Raw genomic sequence first — 21,830 nt, 5'->3', positions numbered from 1 at the left:
TTGCATGCAAAAATAGGGGAGAGCAGGTGAGGTCAATATAAAGTGGTCTGATCTCTTGCACCACTATCGCAGGCAGTGATTGGGGGAGTTTCATGAATCAGGACGCAGTGATGCGCACACGATCGTGATGGGTAGGTACTTAATACCTTCCCATGAGGAGTGGTGCGTTGCCCACGCGCCAGACGTGGGAATACGGAATGTGCTATAGAACTTATTGATCAGCTTACATACAGTTGGTTGGAAAAGGAGCTAATTTGGTACCGGTCACACCAAACTTTGTTATGACAAGCTCTGTGGTGCAGTAGTGTGCGCTGTGGTCTCTTATGTAGGAAGTGCAGAGGTCAAATCCCGGCAGGGGAAATTTGAAAATTCATCTATTTATTTATTTATTACTTGATGCCCGCGACTGCATCCGCGAAGATTTAGGTTTTAAAAATCCCGTGGGAACTCTTTGATTTTCTGCGAACTCACATGATGATGCAGTTTAAGATGGAAGCGAACTAAATTGGAAGGGGTAAAGCAGTTTTTTATTAAACCCCTTATCGATGTCTACATGGCATCGTACCGGAACGCTAAATCGCTTGGTAGCATGGCTTTACCGGTTACCACCCTGGTAACTAGCCACGGCCGTAGCCTTCCAGACCAAATCAGAGACAATTTAAAAATTAAAATTGCCCAAATTTCCCTTGTCAGGAATTGAACCTGGGACCTCCCACTTATAAGACCACAGCACTCACCACTGTACCAGGGAGGTCTTAATGTTTGGGGGACATTTCAGAAGTAACAACCTGAATCTGAAAAATCGTTCAGTGAATAGCTCTTACACTATCTCTGAGCACTGTATAAGCTATAGGTAAGTAAATTATATCACACGGACGAAGTCGCAGGCAAAAGCTAGTCTTTAATGTTTTGCCCTTATCATTGTCTATATTACTCTGCAGATACATTAATCTGTGCTCAGATATATTATATCTAGCGACTCCTATATTATGTACCTATTATTATATGACGTGAACGACGCTCTTCGAACATTTATTAAAAGTTACAGGGGTTGTAGGGAAGCCGCATGAGCCCTAATTAAGCCTTTTTTACAAAAAGGCCGAACCGAGGGACTTTACCCTTCCAACTCCTTAATGAGCTGTTGTTGCCCACCTATAGTGTGGACTACAAGGGGCATCTTTGTTTTATTATTCCGAGATTTTTTGGGTGAAAATCATAGCAGGCGTACACTGAAACAAATGGACACTCAGAAATAACCACATTAGTACTAAGTATGCAAAACCATGTGACTCACGATTCACAGTTACTCTTAGTACAGTCATTTGGTGCTCAAAAAGGGGGTTACCTAAAAGTTTTTCGGGAGTTTTGAAAATTGGTGATTTTATAGATTTCAACGTGCTCTTTCCGAATTTTTTATTTTTCCAACGCGTATCTTTGCCGCTCGCGCCGCCATCTAGGAAAAATGGCACCCAAAAACAGTTTTATGGTGATAACTTCTTTCCGACTCATTCTAATCGGAGGTCGGGAGTTCGATCCCGGGCACGAACCTCAAACTTTTCGAAGTTGTGTGTTTTAAGTAATTAAATATCACTTGCTTTAACGGTGAAGGAAAACATCGTGAGGAAACCTGCATGCCTGAGAAATCTCCATAATGTTCTCAAAGGTGTGTGAAGTCTACCAATCCGCACATGGCCAGCGTGGTAGACTATGGCCAAAACCCTTCTCACTCTGAGAGGAGACCCGTGTTCTGTAGCGCGGCGATGGGTTGATCAAGATTATGATGATGATTTTTGGTCTATGGTTAAATAATATGCGCTGTAAGGAAAGTGTAATTAAACCAACAAGGAAACACGCCAAACAGTCAAATCTGTGTTGGTCATTGGTTCTAATGAGCTTGACCCATAGAATATGCCTCAAGACCCCTTTTAATTCCTCATTCATCCCTAAGACCCTCCCTACACACCAAGTCCAAGAGAACTCTAGTTCAAAACAGTTCAAAAATATCTTTTGATTCACATTGCTGCGTTTGTTGGAAAATTTGAAAGGATTGGCTTAAAATATGACGCAATGTAAATGTTAAAATATGACTGTAAAAATCATCGTGTAATTTTGGTCCTATATGAAATCTTCATAGTAAGAGTTTAAGGAAAACTTCCACGGTCAGAGGATTAACTCTGCAAATGCTTATAATTAGTCGTAAGCTGTTATTAATGCTGGTTAATTCGGTTTATTTTTGTGATCCTGAAATAACTTACCTTATTATGAAATCATGAAAAATTTCAAAGCTCTGAAAACGAAAAGGTTTGATTCTACTAATAGGAAAATTCTGAAGCAGAGTTATCCTTTTCCAATTATTTTGCTGAAACAGTAAGTAGGTACTGTCACCTGTGTAGGTCACCTGCTTGCTGCAGGTGACCTAACTACAATCCGTGATACTTTACAAAAAATATTGGTACCTAATGTGCTAGTCAAAATCAAAATAATTTTTCAAAATGTCAAAAGTAAGTAAATACTATAGATGATGATCATTTTCTAGTTTAGTTCATTGAAGTGTAAATAGTAATTTCTATACAATAGTCAATACAAAACAATCACATCACAGTGTGTGTGCGTGTGTGTGTGTGTGCGTATGTGTATATGTTTGTAGTTGTAGTTGTTGCTATTTCACGCAAAAACTACTGTAAGAATTTGGTTGTCGTTTAGAATGGAGATAGTTTCTCTACTTTTTAATTCGGAAAATCAGAGTTCCCGCGGGATAAAAAAAATTGATAATCACGCGGATGAACTTATCATGCCATAAAAATTGCCATGCCAAAATACATTCTAGATTGTTATGAGATCTTGGGTATTTGAACTCGTAGATCAGTGTGTGGCTCTTAGCCTAAAAAGTTTGGTAACACAATATAATATGGTGGGTAGAAATTAAATATCCATACATCACACCAGGAAAATTTAGAATGTAAACAAAATCTACACACATTTAAATGGGTTGTGGGCTAGCGGTGGTGGGTGAGGGGGAGGGTGTAACGTCTTGCGCGGTGAATGTGGCCAAATTGGAGGAACGGAAGCCAGCGCCGCCCGCGACTTGACCGGAACTGGCCCTGCCTACAGTCTACACGCCTTGGCGCGAAGCTCCATTGAAGCTGCACGTTTTTTATGACGGACGCGGGACGTCTGAGGGTAAAAAGAATCTGTCTCTATCTTTTTTAGAAATTAGAAGTAAGAAGAGGGAAGAATAAATCTTTGTTTTGTTTTCAAAAAAGAGTAAAATACAATTTAGCTTAAAATTACCCTCGACCCCCAAACTAGGTTAACCCGTGTCATGGGGGTCAGTCGTTCCCAGATGTGCAATAACAATGATAGCTTTTTTATATTTATTTATACTTTAGAGTGTAGGTATATGAGCGCGCTTGTTTAGGAGTGTGGGTTTGTGTGTGGGGGGGTTTTCATTTCAACGATTTCATTGTTGGGCATTTCTCAATTTTCATTATCGTTATCAATGTGCAGTAGTTTCCATATCAAGCTAGGTAAATAAAAACTTAAATAATATGCACGCGGACAAAATCACGAGCATCAGGTAGTTTTAATAGAGATACCGAGCAAACGACCAGGTGGGTCACCTGATGTTAAGTGATTACCACCGCCCATGACCATTTGCAGCACCAGAGGAACCGCCGCCGATGCGTTAGTTTATAATAAAATTGTTGTATTGGAACGCCATAACATTTCTTCATGGGTTTGTGCAATCTGATCATAATAAGTCGTGAAACACATCGAAAGTAAATTCATCGTCTGATGTTACAATGGAACCATACCCATTTCTACCAAGTAGCCAGTTATACGAGCTTACATTGGCCCCGCTCGCCTTCATTGAGGTAGCCCGTTATTACATTGCGACCTGATTTGGGCACATTTCGGCCGATTTAGCAAATATTTGACCATCTATTCTATATCAATGATATTCCAAGTAGGTACCCAAATAATTACCTGCTTATTTTAGTTTTGTCACTTGTACAGAAAACTTCTAGGTACCTACTTCCAGCGTGTATACAGGGTGTAACCAGAACACTAGCAAAAACTTAGCGTTATTGTTATACTTACTACCTAAACACAATCCAATACCAATAGGCATTTGCCTCATTTTGTAGTTATAGTGTTTTAGTATTTTTCAAACCCGCAATGTAGGTATAGTGTGCAAAACTCGGACCAATGCCCCGCCTACGACGCGGCATTGACCCGAGTGGCCTACTTATGCAACGTTCATTGATCTCTAACGTCAGTCAGATGTTTTTTTCTAATAACTTTTACAAAATTATAGGACTTGAGTAAGCCAAGCAAAGTCATAAATGTACCTATCTAAGATCTTTCACCTTAGTAAACCTTGGAGAGGTTTCCCGTTTCCAACTGCCCAAATCTCAAGCTTTATGACCATTGATCGGTCACTGGCTCTACAGATATGGTCAGAGCATAATAGCGTTCAGTTGCGCGATGGCCATACATCTGCCCGGAGCGTGTCCCGGGCAATGGGCGCGAGGATTTAGCTCTCCACTCAATGTACTGCGCCTCGGCTTTGTCTAAGCTACGAGTGTCTTTATACCCACTCTCCATTTGATTCGACCATTCATCCGTTACGGTTGATATATTTTGGAACTTTATTGCCTTAGTACAAAAACTTTTAGTTACTCGTGTCGTTGTTAAAAAAAATCATGATCAATATTCATTAACATTAAATGCTTTAAACGTACATAATTACAGGTGTGTACCCGGGATTGAACCCCGTACCTACCCCCCGAATCTGCCGTCTTAACCACTAGACTAGTACTTATGTAGGTAAGTACCTATTAGAAATGGGCCGAATACTCGTATTACTCGGCACTCAGCATACTCAGCAATTTTTTATCTACTCGTACTGGAAGTAAAAGGACAGACAGAAGTTATGAAAGTTTAGTGTGACAAATTGTGCAATATTTTTTCATCAACTATTAAAACAATATATAATACAAAAGTAGTTATTAGTACAATAATAATAATCAAAGATTTACAATTTTAAAGTGCGTCCGTATTACATTAAAAATAAACAAAACCAGCTCGTTACTGCTTGCTGTGCTGATAGAGCCTCGGAAACCCTTTTAACGCCGACGATCGACACAAAAGTGCCTCATCAAACGTCCATCTCCCGGTCTACGCCTTTGCGTCTTCGTTTTGCACCCCGCCGGGCGCTAGTGGCAAAAAGACCGAGAGTATGTGCTGACCCGATCATTAAATAGATTGATGGCACCTGGGCGCAAGGCTCGAGCGATAAATAGTGGCGATTCGGGTAATCCTGCCGGCGGCCGGTGCCTGCCGATGGGCGGCATCCATTCTCTTTATTGCATCGTGCTTTATAGCAGGCCAGCCTTGCCTTGATGCCTACGACGCCGTAGCGCCTAACATATTGGCTGCGTTACTCAATACGACCTCCGGGAGAATCACAGCTCTATTGCTCCACGAATATCCTCCCGACATACTCACGAATCAAACTGACCTATCTCGTTTTTGCGACGATAAATCGAACGTCACTAGCGCGTTAATGATTAATTGCCACGTGATTTTGTAACGTCTTTTCTTGACCGATTCTGAGATGACACACATTTAAGGCGAAGCCTCATGTCGTACAAATTAATTAATTAATTGATGTTAAAAAATAAGTTTTAATCACTTCAACGTACCTTTGTCCCATTCCACCAGCCATAGCGACATAGGCATTTCCAAGAGCGCGCTAACAAACACGGTGCTCCGCCTTCATCCACCCGCTTTCTATAACCCGCTTCCTACCACCCTTTTCAGGTCCATCAATGTATCAACTCATTCTTTTAATTCTTTAATTAGGTAAACTTTCCAATTTTTTAATAAATTCGTTCCAGGTTTGCATGGATAAATACCGCATTCACCTTAATCTTGCGTACGAGTATAATCATTTTGAGGGTGTTACAAAAACCCTTATCTATTTTATGGTTTTCGGTAAAAAGTTGGCGTCAGCGGCCAAAACAATGGCAAATTAGCGATGACGGTTAAAAATGACGTTCGAATTGGTCGGACTGGTAATAAATGCGGGAGCCGAGGCTCGGCGACGCGCCGGCGGCGGTATTCATACAGCCTTTAAAATATGCACCATGACACTTGGATGAATTTTATTAGACCGGCAACGTGAATGCAAACAAGAAGAGTCGTGGTGATCCAGTGGTAGAACTCTTGGAATCCTTATACATTCGCGTAGATACATTCGTGTTTCCAGTTTATAAAGTGTTCATTAGGTTAGTTCTATAAAAAGCTTACGAGCTTATGTACCTATTCTTGTAATGAAATTCGACTTCGCATGTAGGCTGACGATAGATAGAAAGACAAAAAGACCCACAATAGCATTTATAATAATATGCATGGATGAAAATGTGTCCGTGTCCAATTTTCTCAAGAATTGTGCAAGACTACGACTTCCCGAAAAAAATCCCGCCAAGTGCGAGTTAGACTCGCGCACCGAGGGTTCCGTACTACAGTCGTATTTTTCGACATTTTGCATTATCTTAAATCAAAAACTATTATGCATAAAAATAAATAAAAATCTGTTTTAGAATGTACCTACAGGTATCATATAATACGCTTTCATATAATACGCCACTTGGTATATTAAAATTATGTACTTTGAAAGTTGAAAATACTAATTATTTGTTCATGAATACATTTTAGTAACGTGTGCTATAAGACTGCCTATACCTGCCCATATAATTCTAGGTCAACGGGAAGTACCTACCCTGTAGGTTTCTGACAGACACGACAGACAGACACACAACAAAGTGATCCTATAAGGGTTCATTTTTCCATTTTGATGTACGGAACCCTAAAATATTAAAAAGACAGTTTTCATCTTTAGAAATTCAGTTCGCAAAAATATTATTTATTTCCCAGAAAAAAGTAAAACCTCATAATCATAGATAGCTACCTGCAATATTAGGTGACAATATTGATATGGGCCCTAATGTTAAACGTCAGCGTGGCCGCTTAATTAATGACCATGACATAATGGCCTTTTTACTTCCACAGATTAGGAAATGCAGACATCAAGATCGTGGCACCTTATGAATGTGCTGTCAACTCCCGTGTACAAAGAAATAAGTCGGATTTTATCTTGCTTTTGTTTGTATAAATTACACAGAAGAATTACCTTTAGGTACAGCCGAATACTGAAACAATATAAAAGCGCTCGCACCGCTGAGTGACTTATTTATGATATTAATTGTTTTAGGGATAAAAGATATCAAAATCAGGCAGTTATAAAATTTCTGAAAACAAAATAATGTGAGTGCGGATTTCGATAGCTTTTTTACTCGTGCAGTCAGAGCCATCATCATTTTCGTTTTGATTCCATTTATAAGTAACTGTATAAAATAGAACATTTTTAAAACATATTATGTTTTAAGTATTCCACTACTCGTACTCACTACCAACAAAATTTAACCCTAGTCCACAAGAAAGAAACGTTTCTACAAAATAAAATATCACCGGAAACCGATAAAGCCAGAGTGAAATAGGTGGATAGGTACCTACTCCAACAGTGTATAATATACTCGTCCGTACATTTTTGTTCTTTTGCCATGAAAAATCCCGATCGCGGTCAAAATAGTACATGCGAGTGCAAGTTTGAAAAGCCAACAGCGGGATACATATTTTATAAGTTAGCTTCGATTGTTCCGGTATGGTTTTTAGTTTTTTTCGCGTATCAACCAGCGGCGCTCGTCGATGTCCATCGACACATGGTTGGGGTTTTTTTCTTGTTTTGAAAATCCCCGGCAGGATTGTTTGTTAGTAAGTGCTTGTAAAGTGATGCCTTGATACAGGGACGGCTTATATAGACGGGTCAATAGATGACCGATTACGTGTTGCGATAAAACTCTGGAACTCTAGTTTTTAAAAGAATAACTCATGGCTAATTGAATAGAATATTTTGCCAAAACATTATTTTCATTTTAAGAAATGTAAAAGTAGGTAGCCCATGATCATTTCAAAAGAAATATTTTTCTCGAAACATTATTTTGTACCTCAGCGTTCAGTCCAAACCAAATTTACTTAGCTAACGTTTACGGAGTAGGTAATTACGAGAAACTTCATGAAATCAATATGCACCAAATTGAGAACTTTCTCTTTTTTGGAAGTCGATTAATTTATTCCCGAAACATTAAAAAATAAAATAAAATATGAATTTAGTTATACTTATAGATACCTATCTACGATAATATTTTGTTATGTCATCATCATCATCATCATCATCAGCCTGTGGATGTCCACTGTTGGAAGGCCTTCCCTAAAGAGCGCCACCACACCCGATCCTCAGCCTTCCTCATCCAGCCACTGTTATGTACACATTTGTTATGTACACATTCGTAAATAAAAATTGAAGTTCCAATAGCACCATGGCAAATAGATCGACAAGTAATTTTACCAAAAAATTTGATAGAGAATCATAATTTTCTACTTCAACAGATAAGAATCCCGTATAGGTGTACGAAAGAATAGAGTATTTTCTAAACGGTGTAGAAAAAAGTATTGAATATCGGTGGCAAGATATCGCCCGGGGCATCGATCCGGCATCGAACCCGGGCCGGAAGCTCTTCCTTCTCACGCGGCATTCATGCGAACAAAAGCGCACAGATACATGACAAATTCGACGCGCGATTGTGACGATGACAACTGTATGAGAGCAGCTCTTTGTGCTTGCTGCGTTTAATAAAATTTATTAACACGTATATTTTCACGCCGCAACCCATAAAGTGACCTAACTCGAAAATAAGTGGAAAATAACGTTTTTCTGACAGTTTGTTGAGATATCACTTTCGTTTTTATTAATTTTCTAAAACTTAGTGATGTATTGCTAAAAAATTGGTAGGTAGGTATATTAAAATCTAAAACAAGAACATTGTATTCTTAATAACCGACGAATACAATTAGCATGTCCTCTGTGTCTCCTTCAAGCTACTTGAGACTGGCAAAGTGCATTGTGCTGACATGGCACTGGAAAAAGCCATATATTAAGAGAAGAAGAAGAAGAAGACAATTAGCATGCCAATCGTGTCTTTTTCGCACGCAGTAGAAAACACTTTAGTTCATACAACGAACCTGCATAGTTAGTATGATTCGTTCGTTGGATGAACCAAAATGTTTAGATTTTCTTTTCATAAAATGAAATTTTGGATTCTTCAATTTGGTATATTATTTGTGCGTAGAGCATCAATAATAGGTACTAAACCAATCAATACAAATATACCACCTCTACATTTGACAAAAAGGTTTAGTACCCTTGTCATAATATTAATCCTTTGTAAATTATAGTTAATTTCAAAACACAGAATTTCTTTGTACCTAATAAATTAAAACATTAACGAACGAATATAATTGACTGATTTGCAATACAAAAACTGTCAATAAAATTTATTCCTTAGTTAAATATTATCAAACGATTGAAAAATTTGCCCTAAATAGGTATAAATCGAGGTTAGGTCTCTTTCGCGCAAAATCCGCCATATTTCGTATCGCGAACGCATTCGAAGGAAGTTTTTACGAGTATTTCTGTTTACTTTAGGCACAAAGACTAAATCCGGCCATTGCAACAATCGCGATGCGAGCCAGATATTAAAAGCACGTGTGGGCAAACAAAGGTTGCGTTATGCGGGGGATTATTTGCCAATTTATGGCGCTTTTTAGGATCCCACAGTCTAACAAGAAATCCCTGAAGCTACTCATTCTCGAAGCCGTCCAAGAAAGCGCTGTATAAGTGGATGTAAGTAATTGCAGACCTAACAGCCAAATAGACTTAAAAAATCTGATAATAACTGAGCAAGAATGGCAGTCAGCAGGTCTCTCATCTAGATGTAATAATGCATGTCGAACAAAGAGAAGTCAACCACTAAATCCGTACAGTTTCATAATCATGCCCTTATAAATATAGCACCCTTGAATGGTCTTATATAAATATTATTGCCATTAGGATACTTACAGACAGGAGTCCTATTCTCGTTCCCAAGATTATTGTCGGGAGCAAGAAAATTTGTTAGAAAATCTCCGATTGTACGAAGCACTGAACACTGGACAGGGCCTAACCAAAATTGCTTATGTATTTTTGCGAGAGTTTCTATAGGTACATCATATTATTACTTTTCATTATACTAAACTAGCGACCCTCCCCGGCTTCGCCTGTGTGCAATGTAGATACTAATGTGGTGTCATTGAGGTGTATTTGCCTCGAAAACTCTCAAATGAGACGATTTTTTCCGACCTAATTCACATTATTTCAATTTCTCTAGGGATTTCTAATTTTTTGAGAACTAAACTATAGCTATAAACCTTCCTCTTGAATCACTCTATCTATTGGTGAAAACTGCATTAAAATCCGTTGCGTAGTTTAAATGATCTACGCGTTCATACATACAGACAGCGGGAAGCGACTTTATATTATACTATGTAGTGATAAATAGGTAACTTTTTTACCATAATTTCATTGGTTTTTGATTTTCGATAAACTACAAAACCCTACCTTATACAGGACGCGACTTACGCTTGACCGGTTATTTTATTGTAAGCTCCGTTGAAAGCGCGCGCCGGAAATTTGGCTCAATTTCAACAAATGATATTTTAACTATAAATATTATGTAATGTATTCGGGTGACAAATGCCCTGAAATACGAGGCCTCCACCTTACTCCTGGGAATTTCGACGCATTCATGTGACTTTTGTGAAACAGAGCCGATGGACCTTTTGTTTTGGGTTCCGAATTCAGATAGTATATTTTAATATGGAATGGTATAAATCTCTGAGCGCATTATTTACTCGATAAAGAGGAGAATTTTGTCATTAACAGCTTCGCTATTCGTGCCGTAAATATCTTCACAGATCAACTAAATTATCAACAATCAAGTCCTTGGTTTTTACTTACCAAAGGGAAACTGTGATTCCCGATAAACCAAAGTGAACTATTCTGTTCTTGTTGAGAAATAAATGGCGTTAAACCAAAACACTTCAAAGAAATCACAGACCCAACGGTCTGAGGGCTGGAAGTGAAGAATTTATCTATCTGGATAGCAGCCAAGTCAAGCTAGTCTAGTAAATTAAAAAAAATATATTATTTCTGGAGATTAGCCCTTACAGACAAACCCACAAACTAACAAATACATCTTTACAATATTAGTTCAGTTTGAAATGCCACTCATATTTTATTTAAGTTGGTAAACCCTAGTAAAGCAAACCAAACAGAGATAAAGTCAGGTGTACATTACGATGTCACACAAATCAGTGCGGGCACCTATTAGAGGTGATAAAAGTTTACGACTGCTCGCTGCCTTCTGAACTGCCGACGCGTGTGCCCTTTGGTTATTCTTCCTTAGTTCTTGGATATAAATTTTGCAGGGATCACATGCCAATCAAAAATAATCTACTACTTTTTAATTACCTATCATAAAAAAATTAAGGAAAAATACAATAAAGGTTTAAATTGTGCAATCGGATTTAATTTTAATTTTAGAACTTGATTAATTTACGCTACAAATAAAGAAAGGACGCGGAATACCGCGCGTCACATTATTTAGTATTTTAAGTAATTACTTATTGCTACATTTTTATGGTTATTTTAGAATAGCAACGGTTAACATTAGGCAAGTATACAACTAATATCCTTCACAAGCACTACATAGCGCATCTTGTTTTTTGGGCTAGGATTCAAGAGTCTGGCCGCTAACGGATGAGATTTGAACCTAATACCAGTTCACCCCTACAGTTGAGATATTGAGCCTTTAAATTGAAACAGTTTTCATATAGGTGTTGTATTCAACACCTATATACCTAATATGATCATTCCTCGACCATTCATTAATTTCCTTTTTCTGCTCCTTTTAAAATCGATTGAAAACATAAACCCCGTTGCTACATTAGGTGAAACCTTCAGAAAATATTTTCGCAGTTTTTCTAAATCAGTAAACTGAAATTAATTATTCATCGTAGGTGTCTTCATACACAAAAAAATCATAGTATACTGGTATAATTTAATCAAGAGTATAAAACTAGTACATATTACTTACAATCAAGAGTAGTTAAGACTAAAAGTAGTTTTCTAAGAAGTGTTAGGTACTGTTTTGGGATTGGGCCTCCATGTAAACCCACCATTACGAGCCCATTCCGTCACACTAATTTTAGACTGCATTAGGCAACGATTATTTTAGAAATCGTCGTACACTTAATTACCCTTGTTTACGCCATTCATCTAAATAGTCACCATTTAAATGCATTATAATGTAATGAAAATGTATCGAAATAGCTTCAAGGCGGTCCGGGGGCGGAGCCAGATCTATGTCTTCCGTTGATCGTAAAATCAAACGATATTCGTCGATAATGAGTACCGGCCTTTTATAAAGGAAGAAAGTTATTAATGTGGGATTAAAATATATTATTATTTTAAACTGCTGTTAATAATATTTAGATTAAGTAAGTAAACCATTAAAGCAATAATGATATTAAAATACTCTGCAATATGATAGTTTTAGGAATAATTGGCTGCATTACCTCTTCTGGAGGCTTCACTTTATGACTGATCGTATATTAAAGTTGACGACCTCCCTGGCACAGTGCTGAGTGCTGTCTTATCAGTGTGAGGTTCCGGGTTCTATTCCTGGCAGAGGAAATAATGTAAAGTTCTTTAACTGACGTCTCAATCAGGTGACAGTACCTAACTGTGCAGACAGTAGGGACTATGGAGTGTAAATAAATCCCGCACATACCACAGTAGGATCGGTAGGTACCGGTACCTGCTCGGTATACCATTAGAGAGTGTTTTTTCCCCGTTCCTATCCAAGATTGATACATTTGTAACCGCAAAGGTTTTCCAGCGGGGGGCGAAACCGACTGAGAGTTTTTTTAGCCTTTCTCAGTAAGATGTCGATACTCGATTGAAATGTTAGGAAGCTAAGTGTCGTGGACGGTAATAAAGATAATGTGAGTGTCAGCGATGAGAAATTTTCGGGCACAAAGGCCTTCTATTGAAGGTTTTGTATAATGCGGTAGCTGCAGTGTCACAATAGATTAGTCAAAAAAGAATAACCACTTATGATAGGTAGGTACATACTTAAGCTGTCGAAAAATATCTGTATCCGTAAAAAATATAATCATTGCGAGTGCCAAGCACAAGACGTTTCCTTTCATAATGAGCAAAAAAAATTAATAACTTAAGTATAGATATTTATTTATTTTGAAACTTTCATGTAGAATAATGAAAAAAATATAGTAGTCCTTAGCCAACTAATTTATCTATATATAACAGCTTTTAATATTAATTAGGCGTCATTTTAATAAACCTCTATACATAAGTAAGACCTTGGTTTTCTTTTCTATGTTATTGTGTAGGATTATAGTTAGATAGGACTTGTTGTTAGTATGTCCTTAGGAATTTAGTTAGTATCTTTGCAGGATTTGAGTTAGATAAGTATATATGTACATTAATAGCGATGCCTTTCCGTTTTAATATTTTAGTACCTTTTTTAGATTCAAAGGGTAAAATTGTACTTCTACGAAACATCGTAAAATTCGCATTTACTGTAAATTATAAAACAACATAAATTGCGAATTCAATTGTCTTAGCGTAAATGAAGAATTCCAGCTTTTTTACGGGCTATTTGCAAAAATACTTCAAAAGAAACTAACAATGAACTATTACACAAAAATAGCTTTTGCACAACCTTGGCAATTATGAAGGGGTAGAAAATAGTTGGCAATAAAAGTAAACCTTTCGGCGGCAAACGCGCCGCCACCGAAGGGTTAGTTAGGTACTAGGTATATATTTCTATTAGCCGACCATTTTATGTTTGACAATTTCCCCTGTGTTGCTCATAAAATCTGAGTCCCATCTGAACGTGGGCGGTTAATCCTCGAATTTTAACAGTTCCATCTCAGCGCAGTTGTAAACGACGTCGCAAAAAACTACCAACTTTTCATTGAAAGCGCGCTCATAAAGTAATTTGCACAAATTCGCAAAAGGGTGAAATTTCACTCGGACTTTTTATTTTGCGAACCCGTTAACTATTCAGTTACGAGAAAAAAAGCCTATTTACCATTATTGTTACTTTTTAGCTTTCAGTTGTATGAGCTGAGCTTTATAACTAAAAGCTCATAATCAACCCAATGCCGCCGGCTCGCTACAGAGCACGGGTCTCCTCTCAAAGTGAGAAGTTTGGCCATTGTCTACCACGCTGGCTAAGTACGTATTGGTAGACTTCACACACTTTTCAGAACATTACGGAGAACTCTCAGGCATAAGCAAGTGATATTTATTTATGATACACATGACCCCGAAAAGTTAGAGTCGCGTGCCCGGGATCGAACCCCCGACCTCCGGGGAGGATTCGGAGGTGGACGGCCTAACCACTGTGCTATCACAGCTTCAACCTGTCGTGTAGGTATTATACCTCTACTTTTGAAAAATTATAGACTTCAAAATAATCCTACTGTCTACCTACTATGTACCTATGTTCTAGAAAGCATCATACCTAACTAGAATAAAACGTGAAAAAAGGCTGTAAAATTTCTCTCTAGAAAACTTTCTTTATTTAGTCTACATTACCAATAGCCATTATTTTCTTTCTACTGAACTTTGACCGAAATTGTGTGAGCTTTAGATTGGGTATCCCTAATACCAATCAATGCAAACTCGATACGTGTTCCTATTCCGTAGGTTAGTGTTATAGCGGGAAATAAGCGGGTCGGGGACGGCCATCGGGCATCGACGGGTTAAATAAGCCAAGAGATCACTGAAAATATACAATTTAAACAAGTTTCTCTCTTTGAGAGCATCAGATGCATACCTAAGGCATACCTATATCTAAATCTCATCCCTGACGGTCATGAATGATGAGGATTTTCTTGGATGAGCTCACAGATCGTTCTGATTAAGTTGTTTTAAATTCAATTTAGATGATGCCCACGACTTCATCCGCTTAAGTTTGGTTTTTAAACATACTAACTTTCTTCGGGATGCAACCTAGCTCTGTATACCAAATAGAAGATACTGCCTGCGACTTACTTATCGGTGTGAATTTAGGTTTATTAAAAATCTCGTGGGAACTCTTTGATATTCAAGGACAAAAGTATGTACCTACAAGTGAGAAGGTAGGTAAGTAAGTAAGTCTATGTCCTTCTCCGGACTGTAAGCTACCTCTGTGACATTCGTCAAAATTGGTTAAACCGATAAGCAGTGAAAAGCTAGCAGACAGACATATCTCTCTCTTTTTTATATTAATTGTGTAAAGTGATATCGTACATCTGTATGGGAATGCCTTCAAAAGTTATATTTCTCGTTCACATGACTAAGTGAACCTGGCCTGGTAAAACGCACTTTTCACGGCGCATGCTCGGTAGATCACTAAAGAGTTACGTCCACCATCTCTCAGTTTATTCAATGACCCGCCGCCGCCGAACTTCTTTCAAACACCCTTTACACAAATTGATTTTAAACGCCGACTTATTTCCGCCTCATATCGCCGATCCGATCTTACTATGAGTTTTATGGGCGGCCTTATGTGGGGTTAAGGAAGCCGAGGTTATAAAACAGTTTATTTCTTTTCAGGACGGTAGTTAAACACTTCTAATTATGCGGGATCAATTTTCCACAAGAAACTTCTTTTTTATTAGAATAATAGAAGAAGATTTGGAAGTTTTGAATCTCTATTATTATTTTGTAACTGTGTATTATTTTTCGATAATTATCTAAGAAGTACCTCCTGGAATTTGTGAAGTAACAGACTCCATTCGTCAAGAAAGCGCCTCCATCCCCCATAATTACAAAGACATTGAACGATGTGGGCACCTGAATTAAACTTGGAAACCGCAAGAGTTGATTATAATATGATAAAGGTAACGATATTATTATCTACACTAATATTATAAAGAGGAAAACTTTGTTTGTATGTTTGTTTGTTTGTACTGAATAGGCTCAAAACTACTGGACCGATTTTAAAAATTCTTTCACCATTCGAAAGCTACATTATCCACGAGTAACATAGGCTATATTTTATTTTGGAAAAAAAATAGGGTTCCGTAAGATATTTGGGTTTTTCGGACACAAGGTGTAAAAAATCAACCAGAAAAGTTACTTATTTTGCGTACGCTGCCTAAACTATAAAAGATAGAACCATAAAATGTTCTAATTAATTGTAGATCTTATAAATATCTACAAAAAAGTCCGCGACACACTATACCCATCTATGTCGAGTGAGGCACAGCAACCATTTTTTTATTTAAAAATCTTGAATTTTTTTTGGACTACATTTAAACGCGTTTATTTTACTCATGCTATTAATCCTTATCAAAATAAATGATTTCATCACTAAGAACAGTTTATGGAGATAATATTTGGTCTTTGAATGATTAAAATTGGACGTTTGGTTTTGAAGTTATGGCGAAATTAAAATATTACGATTTCTGCTGCACGGCCCGATGTCGTTAAGTTTGTTTGTAGGGGGTAATCTTTAGAACTACTGAACCGATTTTAAAAATTCTTTCACCAGTAGAAAGCTACATTATTCCTGAGTGACATAGGCTATACGGGATCTTTAAAAACCTAAATCTACGCGGGCGAAGCCGCGGGGATCAGCTAGTTGTCAGATAAAATAAAAGTTAACTTGATGTAAGTACCTACATCAATCAGGTTGGGAGTCATTGCATGTGTTAGTACCTATACCTACCTACCTAATTGTTTCTTTAATAATTGTATTGAGTTCATAGTGATACAGACCAATGAAAACATGACATTATAAACGATTCTGTAAACTTAAACTCCTGTAAACGGTCTCATATCAATCAATCAATCAGCCTGTTTGCGTCCATTGCTGGACATAGGCCTTCCCAAGAGCGCGCCACCACACACGATCCTCCGCCTTCCTCATCGTCAGCGGGTTGGAGGTCGTCCCACACTGCGCTTGATACGCGGCGCATAGTCTAAAGTAAATCAAAATCGGGAAAAACCGAAATACCTAGATAGATTGTCCCAAGGTGAAATTGAGGACACGAAGTTTACGACGGTGAAATTGAGGACAAAAGTTTGCATTAAACTTGCGAATATGAAATAATAAATCCGGTACAAACTGAATCAACGTTATGAAATAAATTCACTGCAGTTGATTTATTTTTTTATTTTCTCGGATCAGCGTCGATGGTTTCACAATAATTACGTCATAGTAATTAATACACACGAGAATTGATTAACTGTAAATGTTACACTTTACTATTAATATTAAGTATTTAAGTAAACAACAAACAAAAAATAAGTACAAAGCAATAGTTTTTTACCGGTTTTCGAAAACATTGGAGGTCTTGGGAAACCGGTAAAAAAAAATTACCTAGATAAATATTAGGTAGGTACAGGATTTACAGGATCAGTTGACCTAGATCCGTTAAAAGGTTGTAGGAGAGGTCAAATGCTATCAAATGACTTCTGAATAGCTAGGCAGAAATGACCCATTTTTGAGATATTCATCATTTAGTCTTTTCAGGAAAAACACCTGTAAATATTTAAAAGTGTAGGTAGGTAATTCAAAAAAAACAAATAGGTAAATTAATAAAATAAAGTAATAGGTACATATCTCCAACTTTTTTATGAAGAATGATAAACCAATATGCTGGTTCTTCTCGGTAGGAACGGCATTCCGAACCAGTGGTAAATTAAAACTACCCGACTATTCGAAAGCGCTTGTAAAATTAACATACTGTAACTTAATTTATTATTACTTTGTAACTACAATTTTGGTACATGAAAATAAAAATAAAATAAAATAAAAAGTCTACTTAAATAAAAACATATTCTATTCTATTCTATTCTATAAACGTTGGGGCCCCAAAGTGCTGGATTGACGATCTCGCACCGAAAAGCGCAGCGCGGAAGATCCCACAGACGACATAAAACGATTCCCAAGGTGCCACTGCCTGTGCCCTGGATTCAGGCGACGACGCAAGACCGCGGCGTCCCTACAAGAGATTAATGTCCAGCAGTAGAATTCTAACGGTTGATGATGATTGATGATATAACTAAGTACCTATAGCTCAGCTAAGCTATATGCACTTAGTCTCTACCTATCTAATCACCGATGGTATACCCATATTGTTTTATTGGCAGTTGCGCAGTTTACAAGGCAGTACAATCAAAGAGACAATATAAAAATCCAAATATCCGTTTATTCGGGGATATCGAAGGTGAAGTAAAAGGGGTTACGAGGCTTAGCCGGGCGCCGGCGGCGTATTGGGGCTTACCGTGATTTACTCGTTACGCCGCCTCGCGGGCCGCGCCGTACCGCCTTTTTTGTTTACTTAACGGATCACGGGTTACCCTTTATTGGGTAAAGTCGGAAAAGTGATATCCCGCGGCGCAAAGTTCCGCGGGTTTCTGTATCTTTTTATTTTTATTTGTAACGGAGGCGGTTGAGTTCTTACAGAAGTTACAGAACATACATATTGTTGCCTGTTGGGTACAGCTATGATGCTATATTATACATAAGCCTTCCGTTATTATACAGCATTTTGCGACGTCATGCTTTTTGAACTAAAATCTTTAGGTAGGTAGGAATTGTCGAAAAACCTATTCATGCAAAAAATTAATTATTGTACCATGCGGTCCTATGGCATGCCTATCTACGACGCGAAGGCGCACTGTGTTGCTCTTGCTCTGGCGTAAATGAAGCTTAAGAAGAGTTCTTCAGTACCTATGAATTTCTGACCTACATAAATATTAATTTAATTAGATATATTTAAAAAAAATAAGTTGTTAAAACTAATGCTTTCCTACTCTATCAAACAAAAAAATATTACTTAATACGGCTAATGGGCTAAATATAACTTGCATATTTAGCCGTGCTATTATAATGTATCAACTACTGTCATTAATCATCACCCTCTTCAAAATGGACGATAAATGGCCGCAAATTTAACCTAAACCCATTGATGATCACTCCAAACTTTTGGAAATATTTTACTTAGTTCGCACACTTTTCGATACGTTCGATTCTATTCAACCACGATATCATAAATTTAAAATGTCTTCATACTAGTATGTAGGTACCTACTGCTTTCGAAATAAAGATTATTTTTGTTTAACTTTTCAAGGTATTACCTATCTATTACATTTCTATAACCACGTTATAGCAGCGATAACTTTGAAAAAATAAATGTGGGAGTTGGACTTTACTATAGAAGGTTCCGCGACTAAACATAAAAAGATAAGTAAGTAGTTTAAAAATTTCGCAATATGACTTTAAAAAGACAAGGATATTATAATTGAACAATTATGTAAGTACTTAGGTACAATATTTTAGAAACTTCGGTAAAATGGGTTAATTAATCTTTTAAGTACTTTTTTTGTTACTTAGTCAATTTAAATTGATCTAGTTTCTACACTTTTCCGTGTTTCTTGTTCCGTTATATCTTTTAGATAGACTTGATCATTTCTACCTGATAAAAGTAGAAGGGCGGGCGAGAATGGTAATTAATAGCCTTTTTTCACTATGTAAAACGTTTGGTGTTTCTACTATTTAGCAACCTTAATAAAAAAATACCTAGTGAATGATAAGAAATACCTACTGATTGAATAAGAGCTTTTTTATATTTATTTTATTATTGAGACTCAGACCCCTAAAACTGCTCAGTACGACGATTTTTTGTATCAATTTAAAGTATTCCAACACATAAATCAGTATTGAACAAGATATTAACGTCCAGTCGTAAGCGATGACAAAAACCGTATTGTGCGAGGGTGTGAATGAATTCCGAGATGTGGTCAAATGGCCTTTACTGTTCACGTTGACATTCTATTCATACTAATGTCCTACCCTGGGGATTAGCGAGTGACTCCAATTATAGGCATACTAGCTTCCCGCCACGGCTTCGCTCGGATAAAATTGTTGACAATCCTTCCTTGGTAGAAAACTAAGTAGGTCACAGAGAAAGTTATACACATGCAAAATGTCAAGTTTCTAGTCCCAGCGGTTAAAAATATACTTGTTTGGGAAATAATTGGTCAACCTACCAGGGGTGTTACGGATATTTACATCCGCATCCGCAAATGCGGAACATTCGCATTAATTCAGACATCCGCATCCGCATTCGCATTTGTAAAGCGGAGCTTTTACGGATGCAGATTTCCATTTGCAACAAATAACGACCTGCAAAGAAAGTGGGCGGGGCCAGGGTGACCAGTGCCTCGCGCGTATTTGCTAGTTGATATTTTCGTTCGCTCTGACCACTCAAAAAGTGTACAATGATATCCATACAGCGGTATTACGGATATTCGCATCCGCATCCGCTTTAATTCAGACATCCGCATCCGTAGATGTGAACTTTCAAAATATTGGGATCCTCAACAACTCTGGACTAGGATCATATAATATCTACCTAGTAGATATTATATGATGTAGATTTAGGTTTTTAAAATCTCGTGGAAACTCATTGATTGATTTCCCGTTATAAAAGAACCCTATGTCGTCCTTCTTTTCTTGGTGGCTTTTTGAAGAGCTAGACCAGCACAATCTACTTTGCCAGTGTCAAACTAGTAGCTAGCCTATGTCCTTCCCCAGAATGCAAGCTACTTAAGGGAAATGTCCCAATACTCGTCGGTTTCTCAATTTAGCTGACTTTGAAGCTTTGCCACGTTCCTGTTAGTGAATTTAGAACAAAACAAATTACATGACAAGAAAGCAGATATTATAATGTATTTATTAAATATAATTTTGGAATTAATAAGTTTCATTAATGTTATTAAATAATTAAAAAATACAAAAATGAGTGATTTGTACCAGTATCCGTCAGATTTGTCCTAATTATCGTCAATGCGTCCCAGAACTCGTCAATTTTTAACAATAATTTAAACTCTATTGCCGTAGACATAAGGTTTATTTTAATTTCATTTTCAAGTTGTGATTTTTTTTTACATCGCCACTCGAGCTGAGAAAATGTGTAAAATATAAATTTAACTAGTCGTTTTAAATGAAAAACTATTGGATTCTGGGCTTTCAAGCCATGGCGGGAAATCCGCGCCTCGCGATCCGCGTTTACGTTGTCTATGATATATCATCATCATCAACTGCTGGACATAAGTCTTTTGTAGGGATTTCCACACGCCACGGTCTTGCGCCTCTTGAATCCAGCGGCTCTCTGCGACTCGTTTGATATCGTCCGTCCACGTAGTGGGGGGGGGGGGTCCACCTACGAGTATTAGGTAGCATTACCTACTATATTGTTCAAGTTGTTTTTAGATATTGTTCAAATAGGGATGATGACTACTAGTCAAATAGGCATCTTTTTAAAATTGTTTTTCTGTTGCTTGTTATATTTTAATATTTATATTTATGAACCCCAAATTTTCTCGCTCTCTCATTTGAAACTCCACTCAATTTGATAGCAAAAAATACCGAAAGGGCTTCAGGACCTGGATCACATCCACACGCTGCGGCAGGTTATACAGAAAACTGAAGAATATAATCGGCCACTTTGTTTAGTGTTTTTATGAAAAAGCCTTAGATTCCTTGGAAACATAGGCTGTATTGAGATCGCCATAGAGGTGCCAAATCAACTACTGGCATATTCAAGTGCTGAAGTGCTTGTACGAAAACCGCCACGATGTCAGTCCGCATTGAGGACCAGGCAAGGAGTCGTAATTTGGAGATAGGAGATAAAATAAAGGAGAGTAAAAACCAGGATTGGAACGATCTTGGCATTAACACTAATGGCGAGTACATCACTCACCTTTGATTTGCCCATGACAATGTATAGTTGTTATTGCA

At 37.5% G+C, this 21,830-nt stretch overlaps 1 protein-coding gene across 1 annotated transcript in view; it reads right to left on the bottom strand.

The window, feature by feature from the left end:
* Positions 1 to 20,312, bottom strand: part of LOC117991492 (carboxypeptidase A1-like) — a 253,318-nt gene extending 233,006 nt beyond the window's left edge. The window contains exon 1 of the mRNA XM_069505123.1: positions 20,308 to 20,312. The gene's annotated coding sequence lies outside the window, so the exon portion shown is untranslated. The remainder of the gene's footprint in view (positions 1 to 20,307) is intronic.
* Positions 20,313 to 21,830: the final 1,518 nt, after the last annotated feature.

Source organism: Maniola hyperantus, chromosome 19, assembly GCF_902806685.2.
Source record: "Maniola hyperantus chromosome 19, iAphHyp1.2, whole genome shotgun sequence".
Taxonomy (NCBI): Eukaryota; Metazoa; Arthropoda; class Insecta; order Lepidoptera; family Nymphalidae; genus Maniola; species Maniola hyperantus.
Note: the sequence above shows the minus strand (reverse complement) of the source record. Positions and strands in the feature narration are given on the sequence as shown.